The 13,924-nt window shown below is 41.3% G+C and overlaps 1 long non-coding RNA gene across 1 annotated transcript in view; it reads left to right on the forward strand.

The window, feature by feature from the left end:
• Window positions 1-321: 321 nt before the first annotated feature.
• LOC120443044 overlaps window positions 322-13,924 on the forward strand; it is a 34,862-nt gene continuing 21,259 nt past the window's right edge. Inside the window, exon 1 of the long non-coding RNA XR_005615092.1 lies at window positions 322-362. This is a non-coding gene — a long non-coding RNA (uncharacterized LOC120443044). The remainder of the gene's footprint in view (window positions 363-13,924) is intronic.

Genomic DNA, 13,924 nt, shown 5'->3' on the forward strand with positions numbered 1-13,924 from the left:
AACACTGCTAAAACATTACCCCCTCACACCACACACACACAAAAATAAAATTTGGTATAAATGTATAGAAATAACACATATTTGTATGCTAGCACTACCGCTTCCGTTAGTCAGGAACATGCTAGTACCAGTTTATCACAGTACACAGCTACACAGCTTGAAGTCTGCCACTCAGCAGAACACTAGGTAATAACAGTTTAGTTGTTAGGTTTTTTTTATTTTTAGAGCAAAAGTTTTAAAGTCTACATGTTTTCATCTACTGTCATTATGTGAATATTGCATTGTTGTGGAGACAGGTTGCTGGTGGAGCTAACTGTTGCATTTGGAGATCATAAAACAACAGAAGAAAAGGTGCCACAAAGGTAAGGGAGTGAGATTCACTTTATGCCCCTGCAAGAAAATCTGATTGTAGTACAGTGAAGTCATTTTTAGGCCTATTGTGACAATGAATCGATCCGCACTCTATTAATCACTTTGTGAGAGCTGACAGATTAACTCATTTAGAAAAAAAGTAGCATTGATCTACAGATAGAGGTTAAAAAAACATTGAATTTCTCTTTAATTATGGGAGAAGGGTTTGGTTTTAAGGAACGTAAACTCTGTTTCTGCCTCCAACTTCACACTATATCAATAGCTCTAGCCGTTACTAATTGGGCAGCCAACAAATCCTTCCCTTGAGAAAAGAATGAAAGTAGTTTCTCAGGAGTGAGTATTGATAAGGTTGGGTGTAATGGCTCCTTTTGTGTCTGATCCATGAATGTGTCTTTGTGGTCGTTGTCCACAACTGAGAGACAGACACATATGCCCATTACAGGCAAATGCCTGCCTGTGATCGATGACCTGGGTGACTAAACCCATCAATACATGTTTCAGCTCACACACTCATGACCATATCATGTTATTTATCATTCATTAAAAAGCAGAGACTGTGCCTAGATTGAAGTAGGAAAAAAATCATCCAAGTAAACAGTTTTTTTGCCGTGTGAGCTCATGAAAAATAAATGACTGCAAGGATTTTACAGGAACAATGCTTCTTATTGCCTTCTACTACTGTTTTTACCAGGTGTGTTTACATGCGCCTGACACCGTGGATGTTAGATCACTTCCATAAATAGGTTCACAGTCAGGGTGAACTATTTCCATGCTTTGTTATAGTCTGCTTGCAAATAAAACAGGATATTCTGAACATCATCATTTAGACAGACCATAAAGACTCCCTGTCACAGGGGCGAGGCACTTTAAGCCTTTGTGTTGTTAGTCTTAACAAAAGACGCAGTAGTGATAGCAAACACAGCTCCAGTGGGATACCCTTCAGCAGTAACCGCTCAGACAGAGCAGGTTCCTGTTGAAACTTCGCCTCTGTCTGTAAGCGTTCTCTTTTTTAGTACCTTTAGCTTTACTGTTAGCCACTGTCCAGTAAGAGAATAGTTCAAGTAAAGGTACTGCCATTATTTCTTATACTTCTAATGGGCCTCTGTTTACACAAAAACGCTGACATGTCACCAAGGCCCAGGATTATGCTTTACTGTGAATCATGCTAAACTGCTCTTGTAGATTTCTTGAATATAAATATGGGCCTGGAAATGTGCATTTTAGGTCCTACTTAAAAAACATAAGGTCATAAAAATTAAACATGAAAAGTATTTTGTTTTATATCCTATCCTCAACTTTTTCTTTATACCCAGTATGAAGATGACAGTTGACATGGACTAACTCATCTTTCTGCTTCAATACCAGTCAATCACTGGTACTTTGTTGAGTGATATAAGTAATTCAGATCTTCTCTAACTATAATATTAAATACAAACATTAATGAGACACTCATTATAATCCAGTAACAAAATATTAATAGGTATTTCTGGGTAATGATGAATTTTACTTTGGGTACTTTTAAGTATAGTTTCATGGTAAAACTTTTCCACTGTTACTTAGAAGTAGAATTTTTACATCTAACTCTAAATATGTGTTTCATGCAACACTGAACAATATTCAGGCTCTTGCTCAGTGCATCTTTTTTTGCAATACTATTTGTATTTGAGCACAAGCTGCACTTGAGCCCGATATATACACAGTTCTTTCTACACCACGGTTAAAGCACCTGCTAAACATCAGCATATTAAAATCAGTGAGAGTCTTGTTACTATGATTATATACAGTGCATTTACACCGTGAACCTACTGCATGTGTTTACCTTTTAGTAATGAATGAATGTCTCTTAGGACGGATAATATCAGCTTTCTGTTACCGTCTTCTGCGACTATAAAATGGCAACAACAAAAACAATGTAGTGGTTTTAGAATTAAGCAGTTTGCTATTACCTTGGATCACATTTCTCCTGCACTGCTGACCACTGAGCGGCTCCTGTGGGACACCTTGGGTTGTTTGTTTTATTAATAACATTCACCCAAACTGAGTTCAGCCTGTTCAGTTTGGTTTGTAGATCCAGGATGAAGTCCAGGACTTGTGATTAGAATCCCAAGTCTGGGATGAAGTCCAGGATTTGGGATTCTAATCACAGGCTCCCATAACGATGTCAGTCACAAACGTGCTATTAAAATGTAAGATTATAGCTCTAATTGCACTCAAACCCAAACACTGTGCTCTGCAAGTTGCTCTGGTCCCATTTTATTCTTAAATTTTTGATTAGGTCGTTAGTCCTGCATAAATATGATTCTTGCATTGCATTTCCAAAACTTTGTCCTCCACCTTGAGTGTGTGCGCTTGTGCGTGCACGCATGTGAAGAGACACTCCCTGTACTGCTCACAGAGATTAAATTTCAAAAGGATCAAAAATACACCAGACAGTCCTGCTAGGATAATCAATCACCACACCCAAGATGTGTGTGCGTGTGTGTGAGAGAAGGAGAGAGTGCAACATAGAAAGTGATAGAGACAGACCAGAAGACGGGGAGAGGGAGAGGGAAGTGTAGACAAGGGAAGGGGGAGGGCTGTGGGGGGAAACTAAAATACATACATATAGTTGGGAGTGTGGCCTGCGTCTATGTGTCTGCGCTGGGGAATTGGAGTCATAAATCAAACAGGCTGTCAGAAGTGGTGGTGGGGTTTGCTGGAGAACATGAGGGAGGGGGAGGCAAAGGGATGGAATGAGGAAGAGGGGGAGAGCCTCAGCGTCATTCACACACTGCATCACACACTGAGCCCGAATGCAATTTCCCCTGAATGTCAGGCAGAGATGCGAGGTGGGGCAGATAAGACGACAGTGCGTGCGTGTGTCCCCGCACCCATGCCTGTCCCCAACCCCAGGATGCGAGACACAGGCCCAATTCTCATTATGTCGACATGATAGAATTTGCTCCCTGTGTAACCTCATTATCCTCAATGTTAGATAAGGTGCTGTAATTGCTCACAGCAACAATGCCTGCTTCAGCGTGTTTGTCTAAGCCGTGTGTTTGGTGTTTCGAGGCTCACGCTAGTTTGCGTTATACCAGGCGGCCATCATTCAGAGCGCTGATATCCTTATTTCGATACGTCGGGAGGCGACAAATGGTGTCTACGGTATCAGTTAAGTTTGAACAGCAGCAACAGAGGTGTCTGCGTGATCATGCTTCTGCACAACAGATCACCATCGCTAGAGGCTGATCTCCACCTCTGTGAATACAAAGTGCTTGAGCAGTCTTAATCTCAGGAGAGACATTTTAACAGCTGTCAACCAAACGACTCATTCAATTAGTCCTCGTTAATCATTTTGGCGCAAATTTTTTTCTGTTCGAAATTCATCAAAACTTTGTAAGATTAATTATGCTAATAAAATAGCAGGGCCCTGTCACTCCATCTATCTTTCCACCCAGACAGTTTAATGGTAAGGAGCCCTCCTCACACACACAAACGCACACACACACACAACAGTTAATATCACTCACTTATAGCAAAGGATTAGTGTAATAAGAGAACACAAGTGAATGGATATACACTCACTTGTGTTCTCATGTTAAAAAAGAAATTACCCCCTCTTTCAAGGTTTTATCTCTAAGGGTAATAAAAATTGTCTGGTCCTTCTTAAAATTAGTTGAATACCTCGCCTCAGATCGACCGCCAAAACCTAACATTGTGTCATTATTTATTTAATAAAACTTAAGCCAAAATGCAAAAACAGTGTGTTAAAAACTCAAGAACACCTTTACTACTTCCATAGGAACTAAGAAGGCTAGTAGCAGTCATGTGCTGCTAATCAATGTGCTTGTGAGTGTGAGCACCCATAGAAAAGCAGGTCTGCAATATGCTCAGACAATCCTCAGAGCAACTGCATAAAACCCAAGAACTCAGATTGGAGTTTGAAATGTAACTCAGACCTCTGCCTGAGCATGTTAAATGCTAAAATTCATGACAGTGCACAATTAGAAAACGACTGAACAAGCATGACTTGTTTGGGAGGGTTCCCAGAAGAAAGCCTCTTCTTTCTAAAAAGAACATGGCAGCATACTTTTTTGCAAAGTTGCATCTGAACAAACCCAAATGTATTTCTGTGCGTTCACATCTGGAGATTAGTCATTACAGGGAACACTTTACCTTTCACAGCATGTCAGCACAAACACCTCATACCAACTGTTAAGCATGCTGATGAGTTTGGCTTGTTTTACAGCCACAGGACCTGGACACAGTAGTTGGGTTGACCATAAACTCCTCTGTATAACAAAGTATTCTAAAGTCAATTATGAGGCTATACAGATGTCATACAGAAGATAATTACTTCAAGTTACTGCTGCTAAAGGTGGTTCTACAAGCTGTTCCTTAGACTTCATGATAGAGACCGCTGCTCTTAAACATTTGGTTGCCAGGACAAGTAATGTGAAAGAAACAAGTCAAATAACTGACTTGTGCTTTTAAACAACTTAATTGTTTGCAGTGGTAATTGGACATTTCTTAGAAGTCATGTTTCAGGACACATTTATTCTAAAAGCAGCATACAGAGGAAAAACTCACTTGGAAGGGATTTTTCATCTATGATCTTCGAAAAATATGTCTTGGAAGTTTCAGTATTTACCTGTAAAAAACTTGTCTCAGTGAATATGAAGTCCAGTCTTTTGCCAGTTACTCTCAGCCTTTCGGCAGTTCCTGTTTATAGAATTCAACATGATCAGTTTCCTTTTCATTTGCTAGCCACTATTTTTGTTTTTGCAGGAGCAATTATGTCATTTCAACACTTTAGCCACTGCTAATGCACATTTTTGAGAACAGCGCTCATTTTCTCAGAACATTTAATTCACAAAACTGCACGCCCCGAAGTCTAACAACTTGAATATCCTGCAACATCCTTTTCTGCATTCAAAGTACATAAACATTTCTGGATCAAATGAAGCACACTTCTGTCATTCCTTCATTCCAACCAACTCTATAAGGTGGTGCTCAGTAAAAAGCACTCATTGGCAGATTGTAGTCAAAAACTGAAGAGTGTCTCACAGTCTAGCTGTGTCTGCATACCTCGTCTCATCAACATCACAGGCAAAATATTCTCAAAAACTGCTTCAAGTGTCACATAGCTGACTTGGACCTAACCCTATTAGGTATTGAACAATAAAAGTGTTGATAGCTGTACCATATACAGTATCTGTGCAGCTCTGTATAAGTTTGCTCTTCTGTTTTATTCCTAAAACTATAACAATCTAAAATGGCTCTGGGACTATGGACTCTTTAGATTATTATTATTATTATTATTATTTTCAGATTGAATCTGCTGGATCCTTAAAGCTGCTTCATGTCCACTTGGTTTCGATTGAGGATACAGGCCAGTGTGGAACGGCTGACTTACCACATGTCATTGAAAACTGTGTTGTCTCCTTTGAAGTGGCTTTGAATTTGAGTCTAATTACATTATTGGCTAAAACATACTTGTGGCTTTCTGTGCCTCAGCTGAACGTTTGAACCCTCCAGCCATTACGCGTTTGGCAAAGACAGTAAACTGTTCTCGTAGACTTGTCCAGTCTGTGACACGGAAGACGTTTATGGCGTCCTGCATAATGTAAACTGAGTAAAAGTTGGGTGTTCAAGCTTAAACACCCAGATACTGGAAACAATACTTAATTTGGCACAAACTGTCTCTGGCAGCCAGATGTGCCCAGATGTCATCAGTAGAGGTAGGTGGATCGAACCAACTACCTATGCTAGTACTGCTATCAGATCAATACTAGTGCAATAGGATCAATACTTCTTTTTTGTCATCTAAGTTCAGTATGTAGCCCACTGAATTCTGTTAAAAAACAATTTCTTTTTTAAATGTAATGATAAATGTCCGAACCTTTTTGTGTCGACTGTCACGTCAGTGAGAAAAGCCCATTTACATTCCAGGCGTTTTGTTGTTGCATAATTGCGCAGTATTAGTGGTCATTAAAACGTGTTCACAATTTGCAGATTAATGATGATTCATCCCATAAATCATGACACACTGCTCTTCTCTTCATAACCTTCATAAAAATTGCTATTAGTGTTGGTAGCAGCAATACTGCCTCTGTATTGAATCAATACCAAAATGTGCAGTATCACGCAGCACTAGTCTACAGAAAGTTGTCTTCATATTCTGCGTCCTTCTCCTCCAGCTCTACTCACTGCTCACTCTAGCTCTCCTTGAACCACTTTTAAGCTTTTTGAATAGCAACTACCTACTTTAGACAGAAGTGTTGCAAAACACACCCACAGCAGCAATATGAAGTTGTAGTAACAGTTTTGAAAGCCCTGCTCAGGCCTACTGAGTTTCAGTGAAAAGCTGGAATGTGGAGGCCTTCAAAGTGATAACCAGCAGTAACCTATGACCTGGCCCATGTCGGGGACTGCAGACTCACTGTGAGAACATCCAGCAGGCTAATAAAGAGTTTTGCATTTGAATTAACAGAGGAGTCCGTATAAATGTTGAAGAACAAACACCTCTGTGTGCTTAGAATGGCAAATTAGGGAAGTGCTGAGTGCAGAGAGGACTTGGCAGTGGGGAGAGTCCTGTGTAAAATGTTATTTTAGGTTTTTCACTTTGCAAAAGAGAGTGGGTGCATGTTATCACCTCGCAATTCCTTAATATAATCCAATTATTCCTTTAGCATTTTCAGGTTTCCAAAGCTTCTCAGCTCATATCAAGTTTGCCACATACAAAACCAAATGACTATAACTGTCTGTTTAAGTACGCTGATTATTCCATGACAAAGACGCACTGAAATGTGCGGTACGAGCACAAACAGTCTCCAATGACCCCGGAGCCAGGAGGAAGTGCAGACATCCCAGATGCATGTTTCCCCTCAGCAGCATTTACTCAGCTGAAATCAAAAGCTGCGAATGTATCATTCTGGTAAGAATAGCAGTTTTGTGGCGGACCCTGTCGAAACTGAATAGTATGCGGTCGGTGTCTGTCTGTGCGCGCTGGTTCGACCACCCACAATACACCTCACTGGATGTCTCTCTCACCCTTTTTGCCAAAAGCAGCATGGAAAAGCTAGCTTTATGAGCTTGCGGGCAGCAGAGGAGAAGAGGGGAAATGTAGATGATTTGTAGGGAGACCATAATGGAGACAGATGATCCTGCTCTGGGTCTGTCTGCTGTTGAATCAGCGCTGCCACCCAGTAGGGGAGTGTGCGTCCTCTGGCCTGGTTCTCTCTTGCTGTTATTTCTCTTTTTATGCTGCTCCTTTTATAGACCTCCACTGCAGTCCACTTCATTTCCATCTCAGAATATACTGAGCGTGCTCAGTCTGCATACAGTGACTTATTCAGATAGGGTGCGAGGCAAAGCAAAACCACAACCTCATTCTTCTGTATGCAAAGTTTTACAAAGAGCATGACAGGAGGCTCGAACTGGGTAGACTGGAAGATATAACATAGAAAGAGTTTGCATATTGTTACAAGCTAACAGAAATATCCAAATTGAGTCACACTCTTAATGTTACTTTTATACTTGGACCTTTTTACGTGATTTTTTTTAAAATAGTATCAGAAAATAAATAGTAAGTTTTCCGTAAAAAAACAAAGGCTTACATGCAAAGCCTCTTATTCATTAACACAGTACTAAAGTAGCAACCTAGCTAGGAGTTAAGTTTCTCAAACAGACAATGACTTTAACATTTAATAACGTACAATTAAAAAGTTCCGGAATTCCATATGTAAAAGCCAAATTTTGCTAACTGTACTTCCATAATTAAATCTGTCCACTCCACTTAAGGTCGTCACCACGTGAAGTCCTGTGCTCCACTTATGTAGCCTTCTGAGGTGATATCGGGGGCAGTTAAGGGCAAGTTTGTGTCTTCAACTTGGCTTAAGAGTTGAAATCATCGTGCAGTGATTTGCGAGCAGCTAAGCGGAGCCGTGTGCTTTTTTTCCTTCTAGTTTCCAGCTGTTATGTTCGGACGCTTTTCACATAGACACTCGTAAGCACTGTTCTGAATTTTGGGGGTCATTATGGGTACTTTAGGAATGCTGACAATGTCTATCAACAACACCCTCATACCCCATAATCACAGCAAAGAACGCCCTCACAGCTATTACTGCAATAAAAGCTTTTAGATTGTGAGATAATAGACATCATTATCTTATCTCTAAATGAGGATTGATGATGACAGGAACTCTGCTCAACTATGAAAATTAAACTGATTGTCTGTAAAAACCGCTGTTCCCTTTATTTTGGTGTTAAAGTGAGCAAACAATGAGTGGAAGAGATCACAACTGAATTATGTGCACATGTAAAGGAGTGTGATTATGCTCTCTGTAATGGACTACATTCAGTAATGGGCTATATTATTGCCAGCTGTGGGCTTTAGGGGCGTGTCTGGGAGGCCCAGCTGTGATCTCCATCTCAAGGTTTTAGATGATTTTAGAAAAAAGTGACTAGTGAGAGAGCAGTACGTTAGTGAGATGTGTTTTACAGGTAAGTTGTGAAAAGCGTGGCCAGTGCAAACCAAACAGGATTCTTTTTATTTATCGTGTGAAGATAGTACAGAGACAAGGTGGGGGAAAAAATTGATACAGTATAGTACCCCGATATTTTGTGTGGTGATATTGTATGGATACAGGGACACCAAATACCAACATTTTATTAAATCAAAATACTCTGGGAATACTAAAAACAAGAGGGCTCATTTAACTTACATCAAATCAGCTCAACTTAAAAACCCAGAGCATTGTCATTCCCAACTCGTAACATACCAACGAATTGTCACGTCCCTTGGTGTCCTTATGAAACGCTCTGGGATGTCAATTGAATCCAATAGAAAGCTGCTAGCAGTGGTAAGACACACTTAGAGCAGAGGCTCCAGCCGTCCATAACCTTAACCCTATCACATAGTGTTTTCCAAAGTGATTCAGGATCTGAAAGTGAACAGATTTAACGTACATAATGCTTTGTTAGGTTGATTTTCATATCAGATGTAAAACACATGTATAGATTCATTCCAACCCGCTCTCATGCCTCCGAACGTGTAACATACCGACGATTTGTCACAGTCGTCGGTATGTTACGCGTTGGGATGAGACCTTGTTGCAAAAACCATCCATCACTAGATATCTTTAACCTTACATAGCTGCCTTCTACTTCAGCAAGTAGAAAGGTAATGGCTCAGTCACAAAAATGTGTGTTGATTTTAGAGCCTCCCTTTGAGACAGTTACGCACTCATTACCAGATTTGAATACAAGATGATTGCACAGGTCGCCTGATAGGCAACCTCTCTGCAAACAATCGCAGTCTGACTGCAGTCACTCTCAGGGAGCTTGTCGAGGGTCTAATTTCTAAATGCACACAGATTGCCAACATGTGGCCATCAGTCTGAATGAGTCTTTATCAGTAAGCACAACTCAAGGGGACTCAATTCAACTTCAGCTGCTTGTATTCTGTTTATATTCCAGTAGAAGAGGAAGATTGCTGAGCGTATCGCACAATGTTAAAAATCGCAATAGTATCATATCATGAGTGAAGTATTGTAATAATATCAAATCATGGGATGTCTGGTGGTTCCCACTTCTATTTAGTACATGAGTTTTTGAGACTTCTACATCATCAGTGTGATTTCTTTTCCCCAAAAAACCAAAATAAATTGCACAAAAATGCCAAATACAGCAAAAATGATATATATACATAAGCAAATATATAATTCATTTCTTTTCAGGAGGTTCAATAAAGAAAAAATTTGGGTTGAAAAATTTGCCTTCTCTGTGCCTGAACTCATTAGAGTTGGACTGAGATGGAAAAATTGCCTCCAAATTTCAACTTTTGGGGAATTCGCTGACCTTTGGACTAAAGAGGAGAGGGGCCATCAACTTTGTTATCAGAACAAAGTACAACAACGAGCATCTGTGGTAGTACAGCGGTGGATCAGTACACCTGCACAGATGTAAAAACCCCTCTGATTCTGAACAATACATAGAATGCATAGTTTAGACTTGTCATGCTATGTACTCCAACACACTTAAAGAAACAAAAAGCATCACAAAGGAGTTCCCAGACTCAAAGCTGAAGTCCTTTAGCAAGAAGGAAAGTATTAAGCCTTCCACACAGCACCAAGCAGGGATGGGAATCGAGAACTGGTTCTTGTAGCACACTGGTTCCCAGTAGTCCAATTCCGTGGAATGACTTTCCTTGGAAAGTAAAGTACTAAACTGCTGCTTAGTGGTGGTGGTGACTCTCAAAACAGAGCCAGTGAGAACCCAATGAATCAGAATCACTAAATTCTTATCAATTCCGATCACTAGCACCCAGAGCAATGCTTGATAGTAATGCGTCTGTCCACACTTTTGTGATATATGATGTTGGCGTGAAGTTAACATATTTTTAGTTTCACAGTTTGATATGTTGTCTAGGTTGTTGTGTGTTGTGCTATTTTCAGGTACAGATATGATTTAGATGACTTGCAAATCATGTTTCTCTGTGATTTAATCAGGCTTTTTCAGAAACAGAGTAGTAATTTTTAAGAAAAATGTGCTAAAGAGACTCAGGAAGGTGGGAGGACAGGATTTGGACATAGCTGAGCAGATTCATCAGTGTGACTGACAATCGGACAGGCCAGCTGCTGTCCCGCTGCACAGAGGAAGGAGGACAGGATGAGAGCGAATTACAAGGATGTGTGTGTGCGTGTATGCTTGTGTGTGTCGGTGGGGAGGGTGGTGGTGTTGCAGGGGTCCGTCTGCCTTTTTGTGTATGCCCGCATGCTTGAGATTTGAAGTCACTGTGTCGCTGTCATCTCTTTTGAGAGAGTCTCACATTCTGTGGCTCTTTGTTGATGCCTCTTGCAGCGGGGCGGGTTGACAGGCCGTGAATGGCCATCCCTGCTGTGCTGTGGCGGCCTGCCGCGCGGAGTCAAACCCTCAGCAGCCCTTATTAGTGTCAGCGATGCAGAGACATGAGGGGCTTCTGGCGTGTGCACGAGTGAATATGTGTGTGTGTGTGTGTGTGTGTTTTTTTTGCTTTCGCTCTTTCTCTTGTTTGTTTCCTCTGTGTCATTTTTATTCAGCACTATTTTGAAGTTTCGGGGAAACCGAATAACTGATGTGAACAGAGGGAGAGGGGTGCATGAGGTCTGTGAAGGAATGTGCAAAGTTGAATGCATGTAGGAGTGAGGGCACGTGTGTGTGTGTGTGTGCGTGTGGTAGTGTGTATATATGTGCTGCCACGTCAAACGCCACCCACGCCTCCTCTGCTTGGCCCTCCCTCCTCTCCATTCAAGTCTGACAGTGATTAATGATCCTCAGCTGTCAGGTACGCTTCCCTCCTTCTTCTTCTTCTTGAGCTTTCATTTTTACCTCTTATCTTTTAACTCATCTCATGGGTCTAACAGGAGGACAACAAGGCCATCACAGGACATAAAAGAAAAAGGGAATCACAGCAACTATCAGACAGAAACAGTGATTACCTCTCTTTCTCGGGCCCTTTCTCTTGCCCATAAAAGTACTTGTGCGTGTCTGTGTGTGCGCGCATGTGTACACGTGTGTGTGCAACTGCAAGCAAGAACCATTTCTCATGTGTATGCATGTGTGTTTTTACATGTGTGCATGAGTGCGAGCCATGAATGTGCCATGCATTCGAGCTTGAGAGAGACCAGACACGGTGTGTCAGCCATTGCTCTGTCTTTCCTCCTCCTTAGTTCCACGCACCCTCCTCCATTCCCAATCCCGATGATGGATGATGGCGAATGGGAAGTTTCCTCTCTTGGACTGCTGGTTGCCGTCAGAAGACTGGCCATCTGCTTTCCATTGCAGGGGCCGGTGGGGGCCCTCGGTTTTGGGCCTGGGTTTTTGGCTGCCCTGGCAGCACGATGTGGCTACACGGGCAACTAAGGATGGAGGCAGGGTGGGCTGCAGAAGAATGAATAAACCCATTTAGGAAAGTAACAAATGAAGCAAAGGAAATTATATTTATTTTCAACTGGAATCATGATTAATCAGTCTGGATTAATGTTTGTGTGGAAGCCCATGTGACTGACTCTGGAAACCGTACTTTCGACATAGTATACATTTACAACATCCCAAGGGCAAAATTAATGGCAAAATAATGTGAAAATAATTTTCCAATCATTTCTTCTAATCATCCACCAGGTCACTGGGTTTTAGCCACATGCTAAATAGGCAAACTTTTATAAGCTATGGCTGGATGTTTTTAATGGGGGTAAAAAAATTTGCACCTATTGCGGTTTCACAGACACCATTTGTCATTTTTGGTGTGTGAGAATCACGGATGACCAAAGGAATGTCAGGCAAATAAGTCCTCAGTCACACAGGAGACCAGTCAGTGACCCTCTGATAACCAGTAGTCTTCAGGGAAAAAAATGTGTATTCCCTGACAAGTTGGCGAGTGGTTCCTGGAAGCTGATGGCAGTTGCTGGGAAATATATGGCTAAAGGCCCACAAAGTCACACAGGCCTAGAAACCAGTTGGTCTCCCTGGTAGAAAATGTATATTTCCCTACCAGCTTTCAAAAATCTCCTTGGAATAGCTTTTCCATTAGCATATTGCTACAATGACCTGTAGTTTGCATGGAACATGCATCATCAACTACTCTCTGAGTCGAAATTAAAGTACAAGTACAAGTCAAACTAGAAATGGAAACCACTGACCTTCAAAAAAAGTTACACCTTTTGAATTATGTTTACTGCATCACTGAGGGACAGCTTTAGCTGTGAAGTGAAACGTTCTCTGGTTCACACATTTTCAAGTTTTACTGCTGCTTTACTGTAGTTAGTGTCTGCAGACAAGCCAAGGTATTCCATCCAAACTACAGGCAACCGCATCAATCTGCTAGCGACCAAGGCAATTGCAAAGAGGCCTTTTTTTGTAAAATCCTCTTTGCAATTGCCAGCTAATCAGGGAATAGATATTTTTCCCCACAACCATTGATTGTATTGCTTCTGATATGGTGGCCAACTCTCGAGCAATGTGTGGATGGTCTTATACGAGAACCCTCTACAGCTGGCATTGTTCAGTTCTTATTCTTTAGGGCATTGTGAGCAAGGGTGTCCAAAAGAGTGGAATTTGTCATTGCACAAAAGTGAAGTAGGTAGAGTATCGGTCTAGATTAGCTGTCCCCAAACTTTTTTCCGCCACGGGCTGGTTTATGTCGGACAATATTTTCACGGACCGGCCTGTAAAGTGTCACAGATAAATACAACAAAATAAAACCAGTACCAAAAAAAGAAGATTTATTCATAACACACGGGAAAAGACCCAGGGAAACCGAGTTAACGAAACCATGAATTTCACACCTGAGCCTCAACTCTCGCAGCCCGGTACCAAACCACTCACGGACCGGTACCGGTCCATGGCCCGAGGGTTGGGGACCGCTGGTCTAGATTAAACTCAAAGAATCTGGAACTGAAATCTGACAGAATTACACATCAAAAAAGTGAAAACTGGGAAATTTGGGAGCACTTTAAGGCTTTTTTTCTATGTTTGAAAGAGGAGAACAACAAAGGTTTTTCTGTTCTTCCCCTCAATTTGATTCTAAACCTCC

This window comes from Oreochromis aureus, linkage group 12 (genome assembly GCF_013358895.1).
Source record: "Oreochromis aureus strain Israel breed Guangdong linkage group 12, ZZ_aureus, whole genome shotgun sequence".
Classification (NCBI taxonomy): domain Eukaryota; kingdom Metazoa; phylum Chordata; class Actinopteri; order Cichliformes; family Cichlidae; genus Oreochromis; species Oreochromis aureus.